We start from the raw sequence: 27,295 nt of genomic DNA, 5'->3' as shown, positions 1-27,295 counted from the left end.
GCTGCAGTAAATTGCTATCCTCAGTGGCCAGGTGTCGTATACAGCTGCAGATAGCGATTGCCAGGTATATGGGCTGTGATAGCGGCAGTCAATCGCTATCCTCAGTGGCCAGGTGTCGTATACAGCTGCGGATAGCGATTGCCAGGTATATGGGCTGTAACAGCTGCAGTCAATCACTAACCTCAGTGGTCAGGTGCCATTTACAGCTATGGCAATGCTAAAGCAGACGGTGAAGAAATGAGATTTTTATTAACGTCAGTATTATAGCTGCCTGTGGACGACCCCCTTTAATAATTTGAACAACCCCTTTAAATAGAGACACAATGTAGTAATCTTTCCCGATATTAAACTGATGTTTATCCCTTTCCATTTCAGCCGTCATTGTTTCCTCGTCTCCCTCCACATGGACGCCACGTAATGGGAGGTCATTAAGCCGCGTCGGACGGAGCCGCTCTGACAGATGTAAGTACCACTTATGAAATGGATACCTTTGAAACCTTGTCCTAAAGAAAAAGTGTTTGGTAAACTTGACGTTTGTTAGACGAGCTGAGGGTGGGGGGAGAAAAAAAAAAGGTTTCCCCTATTGTAAGGGGATTTTGTGAAAAGGACATGACTGGAAACGCGTTCTGCTCCTCGGATCACTCTGTGCTGGCTAATTGTTTTGGTTTACAGAATTTTTGCCCTTTTTCGTTATGTAGCAGCCGTACATCTCGCCCACATGTGGGGTTGATGAACGCAAGTTTTTGGTAACGGGTAGCACCAGCAAACCCTTTTATATATTGGCATGGTCTTCATACACTACCCTGAAAATGGTGCTTGAAGACCCCATTTATTGGCACACCCCTGTAGCTCTATTGAACCAGTCTGATTAATAACATAATTGTTAAAGGGATTGTCTGTGTCACAGAGATTCGCAAACTTCGCAGACTGTCATGGCGGCGTCGGGTTCTGTTCAGACTACAGATTCTGATGCTCCGCCTGATAACTCCTCTTGTGTCTGTGATCTACGCAGGCAGACTTTGAGATCGACCTGCTAAGTTCTACGTCAAAGGCAGGCTAGCAAGAGTTAACCTTTGCTAGTCTGCTTGTTAGTCTCCTTTGATCACCTGTTGTGGAGAAGCCAATCACATTTGCTCCCCTTTTTTATATGCTGGCTGGATCCTTCCATCTATGCCAGCTGTAGTTTATCTTAATTGATCTGGGGAGGTGTGGTGATTCAGACTATATGGTGTGGTGCCTGTATGCAGTTGTGGAGTTAACCCTTGTTGCCTTTTTGTTGCAACCCTCCTCTTGTTTTTCTCCTGAGTCTTTCTTTGTATATTCCTGTGTGTGTGCAGTGTGTCAGAGTTTTGGTTTTCTCTTGTCTATCCTTATCTGCTTACCATCTCATTCCTACCCCGTCCCTCCCTGGAATGAGGGGGGTCTTAGAGTAGTATTTCTCAGGAGTATAGTAAGGTACTCTAGAAACTCCACCATTAGGAGCAATCTGGAGGTGAGGGATAGCCTAGGGTCCCCTAGCGTAAGGGACAGCAGAAGAGCCCCCTGTTCCTCGCTATTTCAAAGTAACATCTTGACAGTCTGGGACATGGAATGGGGTCTGACATGGGGCACCTCCACGGATCAGCTGTTTCCAGCCCACACTGCAGCAGGATATGTGCAGTGTATGGCGCTGATAAATGACAGCTCTGTGCAACACATAGTGGCCATTCTTAGGTACCCAGCTCAGCCTCTATGGAAGTGAATAGACACTGAACTGCAGTACCAGAGAATAGCCACTACACTGTGCTGTGGGGGGTTGCCATGTGTTAGACCCCCACAATTTGACAACATCTTTTTAGAAGTAAGTTGTTTTTAATAATTTTTGTCCAATGTGGAAAGCTATGAAACTTTGCAAATCACTTTAAGGGGGGATTTGCCTTAATTCCTGTAAAAAATAAAATAATTGCAGGTAAGTGGCTTCCAAATCCCGTCTTTTCCCCGCCTTCAGCTGCACTGATACAATAATGTACTTATTTGGAGTACGGATGATGGTAGTGACAGCTCAGCACCAGTGTATATAGAAAATAAAGTTCGCAGCACTCCACACAGGACCTTTAAGGAAGGGCAACCAGCCCAGGAAGGACGCAGGTCTAAGCTCAGCACCAGTGTATGCCCAAGTGTGGGGAGAAGCTGCTTCAGGAGATTGTTCTGATAGGCACAACACTTAGAGGAGATGGGCCATCACTGCCATCATCTGTACTCCAAATAAGCACATTCTGATTCAGATTCTATATTAAAAGGTTACTCCTTATGTACCTTTCAGTGAATATGGAGTACAAGTTGGTTGTATTTCCGTGCATTAAAGCCGGCGCATCAGTACATAAAGAATTACAGACTGGTTTGGTGAGCAGACGAGGGACATATATGAGGACAATAGGATCCACTACAGGTTGGGTTGGGTCCTGTAAGGTGATGTCAAGTGACAAGTCCCCTCAATCACTCAATCAAGGCACAATACGGAGATGTAGGAAGGTCAGTGGGCACAGTAGCAAGGTCAGAAGAAAAAAATAAAAGCCTGGTGCAGTGACAGATCCATCACAAAGAGGAAGGGTAGAAGAACCAGACAGGCAAGTTTCATACGGAAAAGCCCCGGCAACGTGCGGCAGAGGCCGGTTGTGCCGCTAGAAATTTAACGACTGGATCTAGTACTACTCAAAGCTACTATCGTACTCTATAGCCCCTAATATCACAGTGTGGTATGTAGGACATAGGTAGGATCAGATGTGAGAAAATGGGTCAACAAACGTGATAATGTGAGAGACCACCCACAGCAGAGTACGGATACGATAGAGAGGTTTGGAGCTGAATCCGTACTCCGCTGTGAGTGATCTCAGGTAGGAGCTGTGCCCTTCTGTCTCCTGAGATCAGGTCTTTTCAGCGATCGGTGGGGGTCTTGGGACGCAATCACGCCTACCTTTTATATAGTGCTATTTATACTGTGGTTGCAGTTTCCGGCCATTAGTGGACAGGGGCACATCTCATTTTGTTAAGGGGTCCTGTGAATTGTAGTTATACAACCACGACAGATAAATTAGTGTCTGAAATGGGACAATAGCAGAAAAAGGTCCTTATTTTCCTATACAACTCAAACTGCCCCCCCCCCCCCCCACATTCACATCAGTAGGGAAACTAAACTCTCCCTTTGCCGATTCCTGTTATTGAGTTGTCCGCTTTGGAAAATCCATTTTTATATACTTCCTAATAGGATTTCCCCCATTCAGCACCCCCATCTATTATTATTATTATAGCACCATTTATTCCATGGCGCTTTACAAGTGAAAGAGGGTATACGTACAACAATCATTAACAATACAAAACGGACTGATCTAGGAGGAGGGAGGACCCTGCCCGCGAGGGCTCACAGTCTACAGGGAATGGGTGATGATACAATAGGTGAGGACAGAGCTGGTTGCGCAGTGGTCTACTGGATTGAGGGTTATTGTAGATTGTAGGCTTGTTGGAAGAGGTGGGTCTTCAGGTTCCTTTTGAAGCTTTCCACGGTAGGGTTGAGTCTGATATGATGAGGTAGAGCGTTCCAGAGTATGGGGGAGGCACGGGAGAAATCTTGTCTATGCACCAAACTTTTTTTTTGGAGGACCTTGCTTGTCCATGCATGATTCTGCAATACTTCATTTTTCCTGTGGGGGCGCTGCAAGAAAATTACACAGCTGCTGCTGCGCTCTTCTGCCAATTCCAGTCGATCGCCAGAGGTCGTGACTGTGTTTTCCTTTATCATTGGGGCCCCTACAATACAGGATTGTCCATCTGGCCTCTTGGTGGGCCCGCAGTCTAGGGCATCACATGGTGTAGATCGCGTCCTTGGTACACAAATATATTTCTTTTTGAACACTGATTATTCCAGCACAGCCACGTTGTCTAATCTCCTTAGAGACTTTTCAGCAGTTCTTTTTTTTGTAAGTTGATTAGCTTGGCTTCCCTGTAGTCTGTGAACATTACGCATGTAAAATAAGACCGATTGGAGCCACCATCATTACCACTGACTATTCTGTCCCCGCTGTCTGGGCCCGGTGTGAGCAGCGAGTCCTGGAGCACGGAGAGCAGTGGTGACCTCGGAGAGAGCACCCTTAGTTCAGGCGGAGATCCGGTTTCAATTTCTGGTTCATTTACTTGCATTTTATGTAGCTGTGCTGCCAAAGGGACGCGTAGTCCTTGACTTTGGCACAGTCCGGCTTCTGTCCTCCCATGGTAAACAACTGCTCAAACATGGAAGGGAAAAAATAAGCTGTGATGGGTTTCCTCTCTGAATGTAATTGAACCTTTCTTTTAGCCTCTGACCCTACGGATTAATTTTTGTTATCTTTCCAATGTTATGTGCATTTCGCTCCAAAATTTGTATTTGCTATTGGCCCTCCTGTAATTTCTAACTCTCCTTTTGCTCCAGTCTTATTTCCCTGGAAATCTTCATTGATGGCTTGTAGGTTCTCGAAGTATCCAGATATTGAATTTCTTCTATCCAAAATAACCAAAGTTAAAGAGGACCAACCACCAGGATTTTCATATATAAACTAAAGCCAGTGCTATACTGGTGCTATCATACTGATACTGAACATACCTTCAGTTGTGAGATCGGATGTATAGTTTCTGAAATATAGGCAAGCAAAGTTTGTGAAATACACTGTTATTTGATTGATAGGTGCAACGGATTATCTAATAGATGGGTCAGGTTTTGCTAGTTATTCCCACCCCTGTCTGCCTGCCTGTCCTTCCACCTCCCCACCCCCCCGTGTCCTTCCTCACTCCTAACAGACGACGGGGAGGAAGGACAGGAAGAGAGACAGGGGTGGGAATAACTAGCAAAACACAACCCACCTATTAGATATTCTGTTGCACCTATCAATCAAATAACAGTGCATTTCACAATCTTTACTTGCCTATATTTCAGAAACTCTACATCCGACTCACAACTAAAGATATGTATAGAATCAGCAGGATAGCGCCAGTATAGCACTGCCTTAAGTTTATATATGAAAATTCTGGTGGTTGGTATTCTTTAAGGTATGGTTGGGAGCTTTGGTTTTCCAACTATAAGGTGATCAGGGTCTTCTTAAAGCGTACATTCAGACAAAATGTTAGCCTTGATCAAGCTCCAAATTCTTCAAATGTAGTAACTCTATGTAGTCTGTTTCTTGAATGCGCCTTGATTTGTTATTTTTGAAGGATCGTAAATAGCTTCCTGGCAGCAACCATAGTCAGCTCTCATGGTGCCTAATAGCGATGGTTTCTCTGGTTTCTGGTCACCTGGAGCAGAGTAGTATCTGGATTTTCCTTTACCTGGAGCAAAGGTTCAGTTTTCTACTTTGGCCTTACAGTATATCTGAGCTTCAGGGCGCATAGAGATGAGCAAATCGATTTACAGAACCCTAGTCAGAATACTGTGGCTGTCGTATAGGAGCTCCATGAACTACCTCCGACCTGCAAACATACCCACCATCTCTTCTAATTTATATACTCTGTGCACTATCATGCATGTGTTACACTGCAATGATGATGTTGCGCCAGGTCTACAAATCAAGAGGCTTCCGAAAATTTGACAGATAGGAGGCGGCTACGGACTTCTAACAAGGGTTCTACTTGCAAGTATATAATGTCGAAAGTTGTAACCTATATAATCCTTCTTGCTTAACAAGCTAGTTTGGACTCTGGTATTCCCAATCTATAGAACAAGCAGATCGCTCTGTGATAATATTGGGCTTTAGGTGGTTTAGTATCCAGGACACATGGAGACATTGAGGCATGAGTAAGAAGAACTGATCCACATTCTTGAAGTGAGAAATAAACACTGGTATGCTCCGTATCATGCTCCACTCCTCAAACCAACCCACCAAAGACTCCATTCTCCCAGGGCTGGGCTCACATTGCATTTGGGCATTAAGTCGGCAACTAATTTTTTGCTTTCGTACGAACCCTAAAAAACACAACTCTGGTGAAACCCTTGACTAGGGCCAGGGACTTTGAGGGAGACAGAGTCACTTTGTGCGCTTTCTGGCTTTAGTATCGGCAGGCACAAAAGTGGATCATGCTTATCTTCCCACCTTAAGAAGGCAGATATTGATGAAATGGAGGCCAAACAGAGCAAAGAGAGGCCAAAGTGAGCAGAAAGTGACTAGCTGCCTCCATAAAGTTCATGTCCCTGGTCAAGGGTTTCGCCCATCTCTTGTTTTTTAGGGTTCAGATGGAAGCCTCAAAATAGTTACTAACGAATTACTCAAATGCAATTAACCCTAGAACACGCAACCATAGAAATCTACAATGAAAAACAAGTAACCTAGCAGGCCTGCGAGGCGCCAGGTATGCGTTCTAGGGTTAAAGTCAACGGTCCATCATATATTCCACCTAAATCAACATTTTTCAGGCCTTCAGGTAGAATCTCCAACAGGACAAAAGCGTGATGTGAATATACCATTAGTCCTGTCTGGTATAGTCAGAATCGATGTTACTCATCTATCAGCTACATGAACACATGCCGAGGAACATGGAATAAATGGTGACCTCTTATGAAGGCAGTCTCTTTTTACTCTCCTTTTTAGTGATACTTGTCAATTTTTCTAAACAGTCTCCAAAAAAATGGGGGAGTGTGAGATTAAGTAAATTTATATTTGCATAGTCACATTACCTATCACTCCCCAATTCCACACCTTTGATGGTTCACTTTGGATGCCAGGCTTGTCACAGGGTTAAAAATGGTTAGAAGAGCTTTGCTGCCCCCAAATATTCCTTGGCAATTCAGGAGCCTCTTAGGCGCTTTGGTGGAGCTGGCGCCTTTTAAGGTTAGTGCATGTAAATGTCATAGAACAACACCCCCAATCTGTGAGCCAGACTGAAGAGCTGCAAGAGTGGCTGCGGCTTTGGAGGACATACATGCAAAGCCATATATTCTGACTGGATTGATGAGACATCCCTGGCAAAATTAGCTTTTTACGTGGAGTGCCAAGATCTGATCACCATGGTGGCTACATGCTAAAAGAGTGATGTCTGATTACACAATCCTTTTAAAAACGACCTAGCACGTGGCATAAATATCTTTTTTTATATGGTGTTAAAGGGAAGCTGTCATTAGATTTATGCTGCCTGTGTATGAACATAGGGAAAGACCTGTCAATCAACTGGAGCAGGGCGGAGAGAAGACAGCCGGGTACCATACTAAACTAGTCAGATTTTCCCTATAGTCCCGGACTATGTGGCATTTCGGAGTAATTTACTGGCTGCGATCATGCAGCCAGACTTTGATAGATGTTGCCCATAGATCAAATAACAGGTTCCTCTTAATGACGCTGTTCTCCTGAATCCGACGCGGTTTTTCTTTTTTTCCAGCCCCTCTCCTTTCCTGACAGAGCCCCCTCTTCCCAGTACATAAATTTAGTATTTTTTACGCAAGTGGGTGTGGTCCGTAGCGCTTCTTCGTGGGTGTCTTCTTGATGATCACACCCACTTGGCTAAAAGTACTAGATTTACATACTAGGAACAGGAAGCCATATCTCAGGAACGGAGAGGCGCAGGAACAAAAGAAAAACAGCGCCAGATTCAGGAGAACAGCGGCATTTACACCAGGTAACAACATTTGCATATTTATGGCAAGTGACAGGTCATCCTCAAGATAATCTGTAAAAACTGAGTCCTTAACTGTACAGTGCAAACGTCACAGGTTTGAGGTCCCTTTAAGAGAATAAGCGGTGTTTGTACATTTTAAGAACAAGGGCAGCTGAGCCTTCCTTTCCATTCTCTGCCATTTATAAATGAGCCATGACAATCAGATTTCCCTTGTGACAGGTGAATGTTTATGCTCTGAGTATGATATTAAATGATGATCTGCTATTTGCCGGTGTTGTAACACGCCGGGTCTTGCCCGCATTCTATATCATATACAGTATGGATCACACACAAAAAAAACTTACCAAGAAAAGAAACAAACACCCGGGGAGGATATGTGCACAAGACGTGAGGGATTTTAATCATCTTACAGTCAAAAGTAGGAAAAAACATCTGTACTTATGCTGGTAATCCTTCAAAATACAAATCAACGCACAGATCACGTATGTCAGTGTGGTAACCCTTTATTGACCACGGCAGCACGGGTTTGGTGGAGCAGAGAAGAATAGCTCTTCATGGATTCCATAGATGTTCTCATCATATTGTCAAAAAGAACCATTGCCTCAGGGGTTAACCCATGGTCTCAGGTTGCATCATGGCAGCCACATTTTTTTGTTACTGGACCCTTTATTGTCCTATTTTCTTCCACTGATACCTGTCCACTGTAAGGTACTGATAAAAATGTGCTATGTGATGGTAACATGTTGTCACTATGATATTTGGCACTCTTTGGCGATAATATATGAGGCTATTCAGACAATAAAATAAATAGGTTCAAAACAAACTGGGTCCAGCGCTGAGTCTGTACTGCTGCTCCCGGTCTCTGTTATTGGCTGCAGCACTGATGACATGTATACAGCACCGTAGCCAATCAGAGTTGACGACACGAGCCGTTGAACTCTCTGATGGGCTGGAGTACTGTTGACATGATGTCAGAGCTGCAGGCTGTAACAGAGACTGGGACTAGCAGCAAAAATGGGGAAATCTCTTTAGAGGAGTAAGCCTTCCTGTATTATTTATTAGTATAGTTTTGCTACGCCAGGTGCCCCAATGTCCGTCTGGGACTCTGATCCTGGCAGCTCCAGTTCTGTTCCTGGCTCTAGCAGCACATGTTCTGTTCCTGGACCTGGCAGTTCCACTGCTGTTCCTGGCAGTTCCACTTCTGTTCCTGGCAGTTCCACTTCTGTTCCTGGCAGTTCCACTTCTGTTCCTGGCAGCTCTTCTTCTGTTCCTGGCAGCTCCACTTCTGTTCCCGGCAGCTCCACTTCTGTTCCCGGCATCTCCACTTCTGCTCCTGGCAGCTCCACTACTGTTCCAGGCCCTGGCAGCTCCACTTCTGTTCCAGGCCCAGGCAGCTCCACTTCTTTTCCTGGCCCTGGCAGCTCCTCTTCTGTTCCTGGCAGCTCCTCTTCTGTTCCTGGCAGCTCCTCTTCTGTTCCTGGCAGCTCCTCTTCTGTTCCTGGCCCTAGCAGCACAACTTCTGTTCCTGGACCTAGCAGCACAACTTCTGTTCCTGGACCTAGCAGCACAACTTCTGTTCCTGGACCTAGCAGCACAACTTCTGTTCCTGGACCTGGCAGTTCCACTTCTGTTTCTGGCCCTGGCAGCTCCACTTCTGTTTCTGGCCCTGGCAGCTCCACTTCTGTTTCTGGCCCTGGCAGCTCCACTTCTGTTTCTGGCCCTGGCAGCTCCACTTCTGTTTCTGGCCCTGGCAGCTCCACTTCTGTTTCTGGCCCTGGCAGCTCCACTTCTGTTTCAGGCCCTGGCAGCTCCACTTCTTTTCCAGGCCCTGGCAGCTCCTCTTCTGTTCCAGGCCCTAGCAGCACAACTTCTGTCCCTGGACCTGGCAGTTCCACTTCTCTTCCTGGGAGCTCCACTTCTGTTCCTGTGAGCTCCACTTCTATTCCTGGCCCTGTGAGCTCCACTTCTGTTTCTGGCCCTGTGAGGTCCACTTCTGTTTCTGGCCCTGGCAGCTCCACATCTGTTCCTGGCCCTGGCAGCTCCTCTTCTGTTCCTGGCAGCACAACTTCCGTTTCTGGCCCTGGCAGCTCCTCTTCTGTTTCTGGCCCTGGCAGCTCCACTTCTGTTTCTGGCCCTGGCAGCTCCACTTCTGTTTCTGGCCCTGGCAGCTCCTCTTCTGTTCCAGGCCCTAGCAGCACAACTTCTGTTCCTTGACCTGGCAGTTCCACTTCTCTTCCTGGCAGCTACACTTCTGTTCCTGTGAGCTCCACTTCTATTCCTGGCCCTGTGAGCTCCACTTCTATTCCTGGCCCTGTGAGCTCCACTTCTGTTTCTGGCCCTGGCAGCTCCACATCTGTTCCTGGCCCTGGCAGCTCCACATCTGTTCCTGGCCCTGGCAGCTCCACATCTGTTCCTGGCCCTGGCAGCTCCTCTTCTGTTCCTGGCAGCTCCACTTCTGTTCCTGGCCCTGGCAGCTCCTCTTCTGTTCCTGGCAGCTCCACTTCTGTTCCTGGCCCTAGCAGCACAACTTTTGTTTTTGGACCTAGCAGCACAACTTTTGTTTTTGGACCTAGCAGCACAACTTCTGTTCCTGGACCTAGCAGCACAATTTCTGTTCCTGGACCTAGCAGCACAACTTCTGTTCCTGGACCTAGCAGCACAACTTCTGTTCCTGGACCTAGCAGCACAACGTCTGTTCCTGGACCTGGCAGCACAGCTTCCGTTTCTGGCCCTGGCAGCTCCACTTCTGTTTCTGGCCCTGGCAGCTCCACTTCTGTTTCTGGCCCTGGCAGCTCCACTTCTGTTCCAGGCCCTGGCAGCTCCACTTCTGTTCCAGGCCCTGGCAGCTCCACTTCTGTTCCAGGCCCTGGCAGCTCCACTTCTTTTCCTGGCCCTGGCAGCTCCTCTTCTGTTCCAGGCCCTAGCAGCACAACTTCTGTTCCTGGACCTGGCAGTTCCACTTCTCTTCCTGGCAGCTCCACTTCTGTTCCTGTGAGCTCCACTTCTATTCCTGGCCCTGTGAGCTCCACTTCTGTTCCTGGCCCTGGCAGCTCCACATCTGTTCCTGGCCCTGGCAGCTCCACTTCTGTTCCTGGCCCTGGCAGCTCCACTTTTGTTTCTGGCCCTGGCAGCTCCACTTTTGTTTCTGGCCCTGGCAGCTCCACTTCTGTTCCTGGCCCTGGCAGCTCCACTTCTGTTCCTGGCCCTGGCAGCTCCACTTCTGTTTCTGGCCCTGGCAGCTCCACTTTTGTTTCTGGCCCTGGCAGCTCCACTTCTGTTTCTGGCCCTGGCAGCTCCACTTCTGTTTCTGGCCCTGGCAGCTCCACTTCCTGTTCTTGGTATAGGACAGAATTTCCTGTGTCGGTATGTCAGGGCTGTCTGTGTATGTTTATGTATCAGCTTTGGTAGAGAAGGAGGCTGGCTTGGCACTTCAAAAGAACAGTCAACCAGCCCCCTTCATACAATACTGTGGTATTTTGCCGACACAGGAAATGCTATCGGGACCATAACGGGGACCCGATGATGGGGTCATCGGGCTGAATTGAAGTATATTAGTGAGTTATAAATTTTAAGGTCTGTTTAAACACAGGATTAAAATACGATTCTGTGAAAAAATCCACATGGAAAAAAAATGCTTCAAATCCGCTCGCAACAAGCTTTGCATACATTTCAGATGACAACACATCAATAGTGCACATGCAGCATATTTTTGTTGCATGTTGTTTTAACATGTAGCAAAAAAAAGCTAACAAAACAAAAAACGCTTTGGTAAAATAAGTGTTTTTGTTGCAGTTTTTCCTCATGTTTTTGTAGCAGAAGTGCATAAAAAATACATCCTACTGCTATGTACTCGTATTATAATTAAAACATATTAAAAAATGCACATAAAAACATTGTAAAAACTTGTAGGGTCTTAGAATAATATGCCCAAAATAAGATTTTTTTTATTATGTGCATTTTTCAGCCTTTACAATGCTCCATGTGAACGTAAAAATGCTCCATTTTTTTTCAATGTGTTTTTTTTTGTGCAAAAAATTCCCTGAATTTAACAGTTCAGAGCAGATTGCTATTACAAAATTCCACTGCAAAAAAACCCCACAGTGTTTTTACAGGTTTTAACATGGCCTTACTGTTTTAAGTTAATTGATGTATTTTTGTTACTGGATATCTGCTTTAAGTGTTAAGGTCTATTCACACTGCAGTGTCCGTTTTGGCATGGTATACGGTACATATTTTTCCCATTAAGAGCCTATGGGTGACTGCTGTATGTGATAAACCTCCGAATATATAAACACTGATCTCAAAGTGGGTACACCCTTGGGGTATGTCCACATTGAGTCTTTTTTACAGATTTTGTTTTGGGAACAGAATGTAAGCAGAAACTCCAATTTTTTTTGTTTTTTTTTACAATGATTTGGAGAGTTTCTTCCCAGTTTCTGCTCCAAAAACTCTTGAAAAAAAATCTTACTGTGCACATAATATTATTAGGGAATGTTCAGACAGATTTATCTGTAAAGCGCTGTATAGCTCTATATAAGAAAGTAAAATAAAGAAAAAAAATAAAACTAATTTCTTCTGGAGTTTTGAGCAGATCCTCTCGAAACTGCTCATCAAAGACGGCTTAGAAAACTCTTAGAAAAACTCCTCCAATTCATTTCTATGGCATATCCACTTTTCTGCTCATTTGTGGAACATTTTAAGGGTTTTCTTTTTAAAGAGGTTTTAAAAACATGTGTCCTCAAACAGTGTCAGACTGGGACGGCAGGAGCCCACCAGAAACACTGACTTTGGGGGCCTACTGATCGACTACATTACAGTCACAAATTTACCTATGCTTCTAGATAATAATATTCTGGGTAGTTTGAAAAAAGAATGACGAGATGCCTCCTTTAGTCTACATGGTGGAACAAGTGTATTGTGCCATCTACTGATCATGATGGGAGGTAAATAACTTACTAATGCAGAAGGGCCCACCAGCGGATTCTCCAGCTCTCCAGTGGGGCCAGTCCAAGCCTGCCTTTTAAAAGGCTGCAAAAAACTCTTCAGGGAAAACTCTTGTTTTGAAAGCATGATTTCTGCTTGTTTTTTGACCTCTAAAGAAAAAAAACTCTTAAAAGAGATTGCTTGAACAGGAACATGAAGTTTACTATTCACACACACAAAAAAAAAGTCAACACGCATGGCTAATTTCTCATCCATAGGTATCAGATCCACCTCACGTTCTGTAGCTCAGTAAGGGTTAAAATCTAGTTTTCTTTTCAGAAATTGTCCCCTAAGGACTGTCTCCTAGTCCCATCCATCAAACCAGCTGTTGCATTAGGTATCATCTTTTTTTTTTTAAGCCAAATATCCAGCGTATAGGACAAGTGTCATCATTACATGGCAGGCTTTGCCTCCAGGGGAGGAAGGCCAGTCTGCTGCGCTAAAGGCTGGGACGTGAGCCTCGTTGGAGACTAAAGTTTTGTTTTTGTCGTTAGCGACAGGGAGCTTTGTTTACGCTAATGTTGAAATGATGAATGTTCTCCGTCCCCCCCGGACGATGGGACGGCGCTTGTATTAGAACATTTAAATAACTTATCGTTGAGTACGATCAGTGCGGACACAATTACAAGCGCCCTGTATGGAGCAATCACTTTACACATTTTTGTCTTGTTCTTCAGCCAAATCTTAAGGAGGGTGAAACTAGTTTACTTTAGATTACAACATATAGGCACTTTATCCTGTCCTTGTGGCCTATACAGACTTATATAGGATTGGGAACCTCTCTATTAACCAGAATGGGGAAAAGCTTGTGTTTTGACTTTATTAAGGGCCGTAGAATGCTTTAAAAAAAACTTGTATGTTCATACACCTGTAAAAAAGTATAGTCTTCCAGCCCTCATGCCCGCACAGTAAGGTAAAGCTTCCTTTAATGTACATTCCAGCCTTGTATGTTCAGGAACTGTCCTAATTCACAGCCTCTGTAACTAGCTATCCACTTTTAAGTGGAAGGTTCATCTTTGCCAGCATTCTGCCAGCATAATGGGTGCTGTACCTTCTTTCCCCTCTTCCCAGGATGCATTGCTCTTGCCAATATTAAATGGCCTGCAGTTCCTAAACTGAAAGTCCACTAAATTATGTATGCAAATTGACAGGAAAGCAGGAACAAAAGGACAGACCGACTTCCAAACCTGCCCCAACTTCCTGTAGAGATGAAAACAAGCACCCCACTTCTTGTAGAAAGACAAACTTATTCCCACTTACTGGAGAGACAAAGACCCCCCCCCCTTCAGTAGAGACAAAGACCTGCCCCTATTTCTTGTAGAGAGACAAAGCCCAACCCCACAATTTCTGTACAGATCAAAAACCCCTCTGCTTCCTGTAGAGACAGAGATCCACTCCCGCTTCCTGTAGAGACAGAGATCCACTCCCGCTTCCTGTAGAGACAGAGATCCACTCCCGCTTCCTGTAGAGACAGAGATCCACTCCCGCTTCCTGTAGAGACAGAGATCCACTCCCGATTCCTGTAGAGACAGAGATCCACTCCCGCTTCCTGTAGAGACAGAGATCCACTCCCGCTTCCTGTAGAGACAGAGATCCACTCCCACTTCCTGTAGAGACAGAGATCCACTCCCGCTTCCTGTAGAGACAGAGATCCACTCCCGCTTCCTGTAGAGACAGAGATCCATTCCCGCTTCCTGTAGAGACAGAGATCCATTCCCGCTTCCTGTAGAGACAGAGATCCACTCCCGCTTCCTGTAGAGGCAGAGATCCACTCCCGCTTCCTTCCTTCCTGTGTAGACAGTGACCTGCCCCTTACTTCCTGTGGGGCGAGGGGCAGAGTGGGCCCGCCCCGAGCTTTCTGTGATCAATCAGTTTGTAAGAACATAACTTTTTATATAAAGTAATTTACACACTGTTACTTATCAATCGAGCTCAAGATGTCTGCAAGTACAAGGATCATTTGTAACACTAAAGCTTCTTGCAGCATCATGCACAGGATTACAAGTTAAATCACCGGTGAATGTAGACAAAAGTAACACAATGTATTGACCGTGACAAGACACCTGTCACCTTTAAGTGGGTGTATCTTTTAAGACATGAGGGTAACAATTTACATTTTCAGTCCAGATGAAGAATGATGGGGACTTCAATGTCTCTGTATGTCAGGAAATGCCAAAAAGAATGAGGCTGAAGACGGATTACAAGAACAATGAGGTAACCGCGATACCGACAGTGAAAAATGATGACAGATCATGGGAAGTGGTATTTATAAAATGATTATTCTATAATGAGCTAAATCTCAGCACTCACACCCTGCGCCATCAGCCACAAACCCAGTCCCATTGCCTAACGATGGGGAACCACCCCACCGAGCTTGTCCAACATGTGGACCATCGGATCATTGGATTGTACGGTGCTTATTCCAATTACTAACTAACTAACACAATTCTGTGGACTTTAGTGGTACAAACATTTATTCAGTGCTCCGTAGGTGTGAAGGTATACTGCCTCGCAGTGACTAGGAGCAAAAGGCCAATGGACCTTCTTTCTTTTTTAATTGACTTATATCCTTTAGTCATGTTGCAAGGCTTGCTAAAGAGTCAGACATGGACCATATTTTTTGTATGGACCATTTATTTGTAGTTAAAGTGTTATTCCCTCAAAATCAAGTTATCCCTTATTCATAGGATAGGAGATAACTTGCGCGCCCCAGTGATCTCAAGAACGAGAATCTGGAACAAGCGAAAATGGGTCTGGAATTGAATTTCAGATATCTACTCCATTCGTTGTCAATGGGACTGTTGAGTGCAACGCTTGGCAATTTTCTGAAGTCACATAGACTATGAATAAAGTGGAGGCCACTTTTGTGCACTTCCATTCTTGATGGGGTTGCAGATCGCCAATCTCCGGATCATTGGGGTTCCTAACTCTAACCCTAACTGGACCACTAATGATCGGGGATAACATAAAGGGAACCTGATAGCTGTTACATGCTTCCTGAACTACGCACAGGCATTTCAGAGAAAATTGTACTATAAAAGCCGCCAGAAAACTAGTTGGACAGGTAGGTTCCTGGCGGCTTCTCCCCTCCCTCTCCTGTGAATTGACAGGTCTCTCCCTGTAGTCACACACAGAGAAAGCATAGATCAGCCGCCAAGCTTTGTTTAATTTTTCTGGCATCACGTATCGGCTCTCAGGTCCTCATTATTTTTGGGAAGAATAACTCTATAATCATGTTTCCTCTTAAAATTAAATAACTATAATTCTTTAAATCTTTCCTTACGACGAAGATCCTCTATGTCCCTTATCAATTTTTTCGGCTCTTCTTTTTGCCTTTTCTAAGTGTCTATAAACTGAACTGCATATTACGTAAAGTAGTAATATTACATCCCTGCCCCATGAGTTCATGCTTCTATTAGTACATTACAATAATCCGATAGCTTTAGTAGCAGCTGATTGGCATTGAGTGCTATTCAATAGGTGGCACTAGAAAGGCAGCTTTCTTTCTTCTGGAGAACTAATATGCATATTTCTTTCCCAAAAAGCATCACCTTACCTCCCTTTAGTAGCTAGCTGTCTCCACAAGGAGAAACTTAGACCAGTTTCCTAGTGAGTAACGTTCTTTTCATGGGAATTCTTCAATTCTGTTCTCCAAGTTCCCTTCGTACATTCTAAGAATCATTGATCATAAATCTGGAAGAAAAAACATATTCTCCTCGATGGGGCCCAAGACTACCTGCGTAACCCCAAACAAAATTTTTATGTGTGTGTTAAACTGAACAGATGGGGGGAAACTGTACTTTTTGAAGAAATAAAATAAGGATTTGATGACGGCGGCTTTACAGATGTTGCGCTAGGACACATCTCATTTCAAAGAACAGAGCTCAAAAATTGCTCCTAATTTTAGGTAATTTATAGTTCATGGCCTTGTGAGAGGTAGAGTGTGGGTTGGGGGCACTTCTGAGAATAAACACCTTTAATTATGATCTGGTTAGATGCAGTGTGTAATACTATGGAGGTGGTCCAGCCCTCTCGGGAGAGAAGCATTACTCACCGCTAAAATCCATACCTGGGAAGTGACTCAGGATGCTCCTAGGGCTAAGCTCGCGGCACCTGTCCCAGACAGGGCCGGCTATTAACAGATTACTTACTTACAGGGTGTTTGTGGAAATAAAGAATTAGACAGACAGTTGGGAAGGAAACCAGCCGAGGCCCTGTTTTCATGTACACAGAGTAGAGAAGCCAGAGGTACAAGGTCACTGCTGCCTCTTCTCTCCCACACATCGGCCCGACACATCTGGTTACACAGAACACATTCCGCACATCAACTTTGCATACTATTACTATACTTTTGCTTGCACTGAGCTTTAAATCTACTTTCCGTGCAACAACCTATTATTTTATTCAGTATTTGGTGTTCCATACAATTTTGGCAATCGTTTTTTATTTATTTCTTCTATCACAATCATTATTAAAAAACAAACTTAACAACCTTGCAATTTTCTTACTGACCACTAAAGCGTTTTTTTTTTTAACTCTCAAGAAATTGCACACCAACATTAGCCACAATGATCAGATTCCAATGCTATCTTTTGTATTGAAGCATCTAATGAGCGTGTCATGGCCTTCTCTCTGCATTTAGAAACGTGTGACATGATCTAGGCCAGAGTCTCTCTTTGGCACCTGAGGCTCTTCACATGAAATATATTTCCCTTTCCTTTGGTGCTGAAAGGATGAATGTCAGTTTTGCTTTCCAGCACCTTCTGACTCCTGGTCTCGGGTTGTTCCGATTGGTGACCACTCCTTTTCCCTGTATATGTTCACATCTCCCAGTAGAGGGCGCCGGTTATTCTGATTTATTCTGAAGCTTGGCCACGAGGTTGAAGGCGCTTCTGGATCCCTTATTGTGTGAATCCTCGTAGGCTGCAGTCCTGGTGTCTGACTGCAGCCATGAAGTTGGGCTTTATCCTTTGTTTTTTCATCTGTGTGTCGTACCTTCCCTTCATGTTATATTAGTCTAGCGGTGGGACTAGTGATCCTTACCTGCCAGATCACTAGCTAGGGTTATTACAGGGTCTCTCAGGGTTTCAGGTATCCTGCTCGGCGACCGGTGCGGAACCTGTATAGGGACTGGCTAGGAGTCCAGGGTGCAGCTACAGGTTAGTGCAGGAGTCCTCCCATCATCCCCTTCCCTATCACCAGGACCCATTGTTGTTAGTGTCCCCGGTATACCCCTTGTTTGTTCTGGTGAAACCCCTTTTTGTTGTGTGTCTTGTCCCACACCGGACCTTTCCCAAGTACCTGCGTGACAGAGCGTGTGCAAAGGTTATTGTGTGATATGGATGAGCTGAGATATCTCCTACTGTGATCGACAGATCTTGTGTTATTAGCCGTGTATAGAGGTGTTAACTGTTCTAGTAATCCTGCCTCTGATAACAAACCTGCTGAAAACTTCCTGAAAGGAAACGAAATATGAGTGTAAAAAAAAAAAGACCCAGTGATTACTGTGGAAATTGCAAGATTACTAATTTTTCTTTTTACTTTTTTTTATAAAAGTAATAAAAAAAATGCCGGTAATTAAAAAAAAATAATAAAAAAAATACATCAAACAGAAAAACTTGATCTAAATGATAGATTATTCTCTGTTGATGGCTTTGCAATACTTAATTGAGACAGATTTTTTTTTTTCCTCTTATAAGGGAAAAATACTTTATCACAAAGGCTACTTATTGGAGGTAGCCAACCTCTACGTCAATGGGCAACCATTTAACGAGCCTTGGAACATAACCAGATCTTAGCCAAGCATGTGAATGCTACGTAGCACATTTCCTTTTCTCGGTGGCATGCCCATAGTCTGATAGATCTGCCTACTGTTAGCATCCCTGCAAATTGGCTTGAATCATTCTTCCTCTAGGAAAGGGATTCTCAACTCCAGTCCTCAGGACCCACCAACAGATCATGTTGTCAAGTTTCCCCTCAACATTAGACAGGGAATAATTCCACAACCTGTGCAACATTAAGGAAAACCTGAAAACATGATCTGTTGGTGGGTCTTGAGGACTGGAGTTGAGATACACTTCTCTAGGATGTCATTCAGGCCTCAAGTGGACTAATTTGGGGACTCCTACCAAAATGTTAAGGCATGATATGTAATTTCTCTGCTTCTACAGTGCTAAAACTATTCAGGTCATACCCTAAATCCAACCTGAAGTCCAAAACTTCTTAAACTATTGCAGTTTTATAATTTAGACTATCTTATCAATTAGTTGTTAACAAATCTAATGCAGTCCTGATATTTTTTGTATGTGTTGTTTTCCAAGTGCTTCCATTTTGGACAGTCCCTTCTAGTAGGGGCCTTCGAAAATAAGATAATCACATTCTGGAGCCATTGCAATCAGTAGTAATCTGTAGAAGGTCTTGGTAACAAGTGTTTGATTCCACTGCAGCACCTCCACAGGGGAAATTGAGTATTACACCGAAGTTAATAGGCAGTCTGTGTAATGTATGGAAGTGTTGGATCCACCAAAGTGAGAAACGAGCTTTGTATCTACTCTCTACTCTTGGTAATAAGCAGACACTTCTCTTGATACGTCTTTTCTAATCCAGATTACCTTTTTTAAACGCCCCCTACCCCACTCAAAATAGATAAGCTTTACTTTACATGAACACAACATTAAATACAGAATTGAGAGCACTTCATTGGGCAATGACAGAGTAGTAAAGGCTAAAATCCAGCACACAGATGGCTCCATTTGGCTTTCTATGACTACACAAGTGTTTTCGTCTTATTGGCCGTGAGTGTCCGCCTTCACATATCTGTTTTTATTAAGATTAATGGCTCCATAATGTTCCTGGAGGGGGCTCTGATGTATTTATTAGTCATTACCGGTTCTTAAGTAAACACCCTTGTCTTTACCCAATGTCCCGGCACTGTTCAAGATCAATACAGACTCTAAAGGTTTGTCCACTATACTTCGTCAACTGAGTGTCAAATGAAGAAACCTATGATGTCAGCTGGACGCATGAGATCCATAACCGGTTACTCGGGCAAAAATGAAAATTTCCAAGACTGAGAAACATGTATAGTAACAAAAGAGACAATTGCACTCTTTAATGCTAAGATGTATTTAACATTGAATATGGGAATATAGACTTGCAATACTGCTATGCAAAATATGTAAAAATTGAGATACTTCGCACACAAAAATGGCCATTTTCATGTGAGCCCAACAGCCAACGACAGTCTTTTTCTTAGATTACAGGATAAAGATTTAAAGGACATATATTTGCTAGGAACTTTAGATAGTTAATTCATCCAAAGTCTCTGGTGTCTCAATTTGTATAGATTATATCGAAGTACATCAAACAATGCCCGGATATGTGTCTTTTATGAGCACCCTTAGGTGACAGAGTGTAACCCACTAATGGTTTATAAACATCAAGGTCATAATGGCTCCCCTACTGCAAGTCCAGTGTGCTCTGCCATGTGCCAAGGCTTGACTGGTCCCGATCACCCCACCTTGCCAATCTTAAAATGGTTTAGTATTCTTTAGGATAAAAAAAATTGATAAAAATGTAGACACTATGGACCTCTTTTTCTTCCACCATTATGCGTTTTACCACTAAATCAGTGACCTACTGAAGTTGCACCAATTGTTTTTAAGTGACTCCCTTTACTTAAATAAAACAAAACCCTTTTTTTTTCTGTCTTAAAAATGTCACATTATGTAAAAAAAAAAAATTCATGCCAAAAACTCATAATAGTAACATAAAATGTATAGCTATCACAAAAATCCAGTTCTTGGCAATTCAGTTCTATCATAGAGTACAGATAAAGTAGGAATGGCTTCCCCATTTATTTATTTCTTTCAAACTTTCTTATTTCCCCGATTCGTCAAACAGTTTTCAATAAACATTTGGAAGAAAAGTGTTCAAACTCACCATTTTGCAAAACTTTTTGGGTTTTTAAATCCTCTCCAGTCATTTCGGGCAACTTTTTGAAAAATGTGTTAAAGCTTCATAATGATGGGGTGTTGCCAACAAATTCATCATAATTGACACCACAAATTTATGACTGAATTGTATTAAAAATCCCTGAAGGGAGTATATTTCTTGTGAGTGGCAGGTGAAACCATGTGCCAAATTCATTATGGCGCGCACACCACTTACTGCAGCCGATCCTTTATCGAGACCGGCAGGCAAAACACTAGTCTTAATGCAGCAGGAGCCTGATCATTGCTCACTTCTGGACAGTGACCTTTATGGGTGTGGGAATGTGTAATACTGCTACTCCGTCTATTTTCTACAAGATGCAGTCATGGACACCACCACTCCATTGTCTATGTGACTCCTGGAGAAGACAGAGATCGGTACTCTGTGATCCCTTAATCGTGAACGAGACTCCTGTTTAAGACACTTGTTTCACAATTATCTTTCCTATAAACCGGCTGTCGATCGCCTGATGAACAAGGAAACCACTCGTTCATCCGGTAAAATGAAATTTTGTGCAGCACAAAAAAAAAAATCATCGTTCTCGGACGTAGATCGTTCTGTATAAACAGGACTTGCATTGCCGAGAACTATAGCCACCTACTGTATGTTCACTGACCGTTTGGTCTGCCAAAATGTACCTATTGACAGTCATATCATGCTGCCGGATGATCCATAATAATGGACCTTTAGACTAGGGAGTGGTGAGGACCCCACTCCATTACAACGGGGGGCTTCGCTTGAGATCCTGGGGGTTGAACTGCTAATGATCAGCAAGTTATTGCCCATCTTGTGCATAGATGATAATATACGAACTTAAAAATATCCCTGCAATTCGTAGCTACTTTGCATTTCTGTGTATGTGCAAGGTGACGTTGATTAGATTTTTATTTTTTTTCATTTTGTGAATTCGATTTGCTTCTTCAGCTACTAACGAGTCTCACATGAAATCCTCCAAGATAAAGTGAAAATTTGGATAAAAAAAGGAATACTAAACTCTGCTTCGCAGTGCATTTCTGTACGATGGAATCTAGGTTGCTATCTCCGGCCCTTTAACCGTACACACTTCAAGTACAATCTTCAGCCAAGTGCCCGAGTTTCCTGGCAACCTGTAGGAAGCACTTTTAATTTCCTTGTTTACTCGGGATTCTTTTCCTTTGTGTGAGCTGTCAGGGTGAGGGCTGGCCTCTTGTCTTTCTAAACACACTGGTACCATGAGCGGGCTTCATTCCAGCCGCTTTGTGTGTTTTTTAGAAGATCTAGACACTTTGCGGGGCCCCATTACTGTCCCCTTTAAAAAAAAATTAAAAAGATAAAGAAAAAATCAAAACATCCGAATATCAGATGTATGCATTAACCCTTAAAAGAACGTCGGCATCTGCTTTGTGGGAGGCGTTAATTGTTTTACAAGTAGGATTCACAGCTAAGGTGCAGACATCTGTAGTGTGAAATGGTTGCGCCACTTTGTACCGAAGGAAATCGCAGGAAAAAAAAAATAAAGGCAAACTTACGGGCCTGATGCAGGCACATTATCAATCCCAATAAAGCCAAGTAAACACTAGAAAAGCTCTGCTCAATGCATGGCTTTGGGTCGTACTGACAGAATACAGATCGGCCCATACTGCACCTATACATATATTTGATTGTATATGGGTGGTGAGCAAAATCTTTCCTATTCTGATTTAAATTGCATGCCATATGACAGAGGATTTCTAGAAGCAACTCTCATATAGACACCATATGCCAGGCACCAAGTAATGCCTACCGGTCCTAAATAGTGCGGACCCCAAAACGGGCAAGACACCTATAGAAAAGCAATGGTGACTGGGCTTAATAATCTTAAAATGGACATATGGTTGTTTTTCAGCTTTTAAATTAAATCTTTCGTATTCTAGGAGCTTATACAATATTCTCATCTGAGTTGGAGGCTCCCATCACTGTGTGCCGTTGCCTCCCATTACACAAGATTCTGTCACTGCCATTTTTATATGTTTGCTTTACCTTTACAAAAATACATAAATAACCACTGCAGATGTGAGCGAAGCCTAAGGCACACAGCTTTTTTTTGACCCTGCGTTTTTGGCCGCAAAAAACGCTCAAAAACGCACCGGTAAAAAATTTTGACCGCGTTTTGGCTGCGTTTTGCTGCATTTTTGATCACTGCATTTTTCCAATGCATTGCATGGGTGAAAAACGCAGTAAAACGCAGGAAAGAACTAACATGTTCAATTTTTGTTTTTTAGCTCAAAAACGCAGCTAAAAAAAAAAAAGTTGTGTGCGGACAGCAAAAAAGAAAACTCATAGACTTTGCTGGGGAAGCAAAGTCATGCAGTTTTGAGCACAAAAACGCACCCGAAAAACGCTCAATGCGCACATAGCCTTAGCGGTGTACATTTGACACCCACTTCGGTAAGGGTTCAGCTATACAGCTGACTTGTGACAAACTGACCTCAAGACGTATGGTTATGGGTAAATGATAACTGTTCTGTATTGTGATGTCACATACTATCTGTATATTTTTTTCAGAGTTTTCTGGCCTTCTATCCCCACCTCTATTGCTAAGCTGTGAGCTGTGATATCATCACATTATCCGGATTAACCCCATAATGGCTGCTGAATTCCCTGCCTTTGCTTTTATACAGGCTATGATAGTTTCTCCTAATTAGCTATGCTGTATCCTGTTTGTGATAGCTGCAAGTTATTTTGGGGAAGCATGGCTGTACCTAAGGTCATAAGTGCGTTCTTTGGCCCATTCGCATTCGATCGTCTTTCATCTCTAAAAAGTGATGTCCATACATTGATTAGTAGGTTACGCCGGGTACTTGTGTTCATGCATTGTACAGTGATCAGGATTACTTGGGCTTGAATTTTTGGATTTAGTTAACAAACCCAATTCTACATACCTACAATACCCATTATGCAAAAAAAAAAAAAAAACTTCTTGGATTTAGTTACAAATTTATTAAAATGCTTGAGAATGCTTAGGTCACTTTTGAAAATGTAACCTAAAATATCAATATGAGCTGTAGAACATGACATATAATATTGAACCTCTTTTTGCTTTACCTCTTAGGTTATGGACCGAATATCAAATATGATTTCTTCAGATCCATCTGTGTACAAGACTGAAGATCGTTGTGTGGGAAATCGCAACATACAAGGATATAAAACTTCTCATGTTGGAAAATATACAAGTAATGTGGATTGATGAACGACTGGTGTGGTTGAGTTATACGGGTGGTTTACAAATTTACAATGGATGGAGATCGGCCATTACAGGATGGATATTACGCGCTCGAAAAGGAAAATGCTAAATGGAATTCTATATCAAGTTCTGCAAAAACGTCAACTTTTGAGCTCCGTAAAGACCTGAAGAAATGGGAGAACCACTTGCAAAGGATCTACCCGTCCTATCTTGTATGGTGGATCCAAACTTGGGTGCTTATTCCCCCGATTAGAAATATTTTACCCGCCATGTACATTGATTGCGCTGATTGGCAGAGTCTTTAAAATAAATATTTAAAAAAGAAAAATTCAAAAATATTTGTAACCTTTCACTTATTTCTCTACAAAGAAGAAAAGGAATCCAATAAAACTGGCTAAGTGCACGGGACGGGATCGTGTTAGTGCCCAACAAACCACAATGATACCCGCGCTGTGATTCGGGTGGTAGGGAGGTATCTCGGGTAATCCAAGCAGTGGTAACGCTGCTCACAAGACATTCTTTGAAGCTTTATTAAACTTTATAAAATAATTCCTTAACTAAAAAACTTTGTTTTACTATCTCCATTGATTGTGGTTAAATGGCTCACCAAAGTCAATATAGTCATCAGATAATCCAGGGTCTTTGTGGAAGTCTGTAGAAGAGGCGAGAAATTCTAATAAGGTAGAGGAGCGGGGACTCGAAATTTTCCGAAAACGTCAGTAAAGACTTGGGCCCGGATTTATCCTAGACCGGCGTTGTTCATTGCGGTCTTGATGAGGGGGCATATTAGAGTCAGACACTCCTGATTTATTAAGAAGCATAAGGGCCGTTTGGCACATCCGGCATTTCTCCGGATCTGTCACACTCCAGTACAGTGTAATACAGTAAATGGCATTGCAGCAACCTCCGGTCAAATGCAGTCTTGCCATTGTATAGTGTTAACACTGTACTGGAGTGTGACGGATGCGGCAATCCGGCGAAATGCCGGATGTGTGAAACGGTCCTAAGCTACTGGAGTAAGATTTGTGGCATAGCGAATGCCACCTCTCATCATAAGGTGTCTCCACGCCCCCCGCGTGAGAATGCCAAAAGTCACAAAATGTTAACGTGACCATGAGTTGCACCAATTGCACCAACATTTTGCAACTCTTCCCAGCTTTTTCATGCCCCATTTGTGCCTTTTATACTCACTGTATGGTTTTTACATGTTTCCTATAAGGCACAGTTTCTGACCACCTAACATCCCTCAGCTGACATATTCAATCAGTCATATGAAAAGCATTAATTGGAAACTTCATCAATAAATCATATATGTAGCTTAAGGTTATTTAGTTTTCTTCAACTTAAAGGGTTAATCTCATCTTTATAGATAAATATCGTCAGACAGTGCATGTAAATATTAGCAAGTTTGCAATTTATTGCTTATTAAAATTTGCAGCCATTCTTGAGATATTAACACTTTTAACTACACATTATTGCCTTGGAGACCGACCACCGCTGCTGGACAGCAGAGCGTGTGCAGGGCTTACAAGTTCTCTTCTATTGAGCGTGTAAACACTTGAGTGCGCTGTTAAATAGTAATAATAATAATTTTAAGCAAAGACATGTACAGACAATAAAAACAAAACAAAGGAACATCTAGTTCAATGTGGAGACATTAATAGGAGGGAGCAGATTATGATTGACATTTAGGAGGGAACAGGAGAGAGTTGGGTTAGTGAGTTGAGGTGATAGCTTAGGGTTTACAAGCTAGACAGCAGCGGTGGTCGGTCTCCTAGGCAATTAGCTGTAAACATAAGAAAAGTGTTACTATCTCATGATTTGTTTTAATAAGCCGTAAATTGCAAAAATGCCTGTTTTTCTAAGCACTATCTGATAATATCCGTCTACTAAAATTAAGAATAACTCCTTTAAGGTCATTGTATACTTTGGAATAAAGTCGGCTGAACAGGACAATTTAGACAAGACCATCTGGCCATATGGGGATCCTTTTGGGGGGACAGGATTGTTCAATTTAAATTTAATCCCTTAGTTTCTGGGGAACAAAGGACCTTTTTGGTTTACAGATGGCCACCAAAACTATACACACTCTAGAGGCTTAGGAGACATCTAACTGGCTAGTGTAGCTTCATTTAGCCTCCTTCACCCCATAGGTGTTATGAAGTTTCTATTATTTCCCAAAACTCCAAAAAGGGAGAAATGAAGCAGTCAAGGGGCACAAGGTCCATTTCATTCCAAGGGTTAGGAAGTCGTAACTTAAGCACGAAGGCCTTTGGTAGTAGGATGACTTGAGCTTCACTTTGGCCCTTTTCGCTGTATGTTTGTCTTGTTTGTCACTGAAAGCCACTATGTACCATAGTAATCTACATTCTCTATGAAGTTTGCCATTCTCGCACAGTCCCCACATTCCCCAAATTACAATATACAAGTTATGGTTACCTGCCAGCCATGACTTGTTCACCAAGGTAGGATGAATCCAGTTTTGCAATCTTTCCATCTACCTGCCGGCCATGATTTGTCAACCAAAGTAGGATGGATCCAATTTTGCCATCTCTTTCCATATACCTGCTGGCCATGACCTGTCCATCAGGGTAGGCTGGATCCAGTTTTGCAATCTTTCTATCTACTTGCCGGCCATGACTTGTCCATCAAGGTAGCATGGATCCAGTTATACAATCTCTTTCCATCTACCTGCCGGCCATGACTTGTCCACCAAGGTAGAATGGATCCCGTTTGGCTATCTCTTTCCATCTACCTGCCGTCCATGACTTATCCACCAAGATAAGATGGATCCAGTTTTGCAATCTCTTTGAATCTACCTGCCAGCCATGACTTGGCCACCAAGGTAGGATGGATCCAGTTTTGCAATCTCGTTCAATCTTGTAACATCTGTGGGTACAAGGTGGAAGACCTTTAGTAGATAGTCTCGATACCTACATCTGCATCACTTTGCACACTACCAATGCATGACCAATTACCTGTAAACCCACCAGTGACAATTCAGGACTCTGGACAAGGTTTCTTATCTGTGACTTGTATACAAGTTCGTTGAGCGTAAATTTACCAGTCTAGCAGATGAAGGAAATTACATAATTGGTGCATGGTTTCCTTTGGAAGACGATGGGTTAACGGAGGTGTGCGTATGGGGGGAGGGGTAATGGAACATTCCTTGCGGTAAAGACATGGCTCCAGAGAGCATTTTCAATATGTTATTCTTGGATTGTAGTGCCCAAAATTCAGAGTTTTATGAGGATCCTAAAAGTCTTAAGTGCCCAAATAGGTCAGTGTTGATTCAGTTTCTGCTTTCTACCATAATATTTGTATTATGCATATGAAGAAAAAGTCTATCTTTGGGCTGGGATAGAAGGATGGATTATTATTGGGCCCCATGTCTACTGGGAAGTTACTCCATGCATCTCATTCACTATTGTACATGACAGTCAAAATAGCTGCAAGGCTATCCTGGACTCCAGAGCCACCTGAGTTATTGAGTATATATGCAACCAACTG

General features: G+C 43.1%; 1 long non-coding RNA gene across 1 annotated transcript in view; it reads left to right on the top strand.

The window, feature by feature from the left end:
* LOC142310374 (uncharacterized) overlaps positions 1-24,419 on the top strand; it is a 142,425-nt gene extending 118,006 nt beyond the window's left edge. Inside the window, exons 2-3 of the long non-coding RNA XR_012754144.1 lie at positions 376-462; positions 23,654-24,419. This is a non-coding gene — a long non-coding RNA (uncharacterized LOC142310374). The remainder of the gene's footprint in view (positions 1-375; positions 463-23,653) is intronic.
* The last annotated feature ends 2,876 nt before the right edge of the window (positions 24,420-27,295 follow it).

Source organism: Anomaloglossus baeobatrachus, chromosome 5 (genome assembly GCF_048569485.1).
Source record: "Anomaloglossus baeobatrachus isolate aAnoBae1 chromosome 5, aAnoBae1.hap1, whole genome shotgun sequence".
NCBI lineage: Eukaryota > Metazoa > Chordata > Amphibia > Anura > Aromobatidae > Anomaloglossus > Anomaloglossus baeobatrachus.
This window is presented reverse-complemented; position numbering and strand designations above follow the sequence as displayed.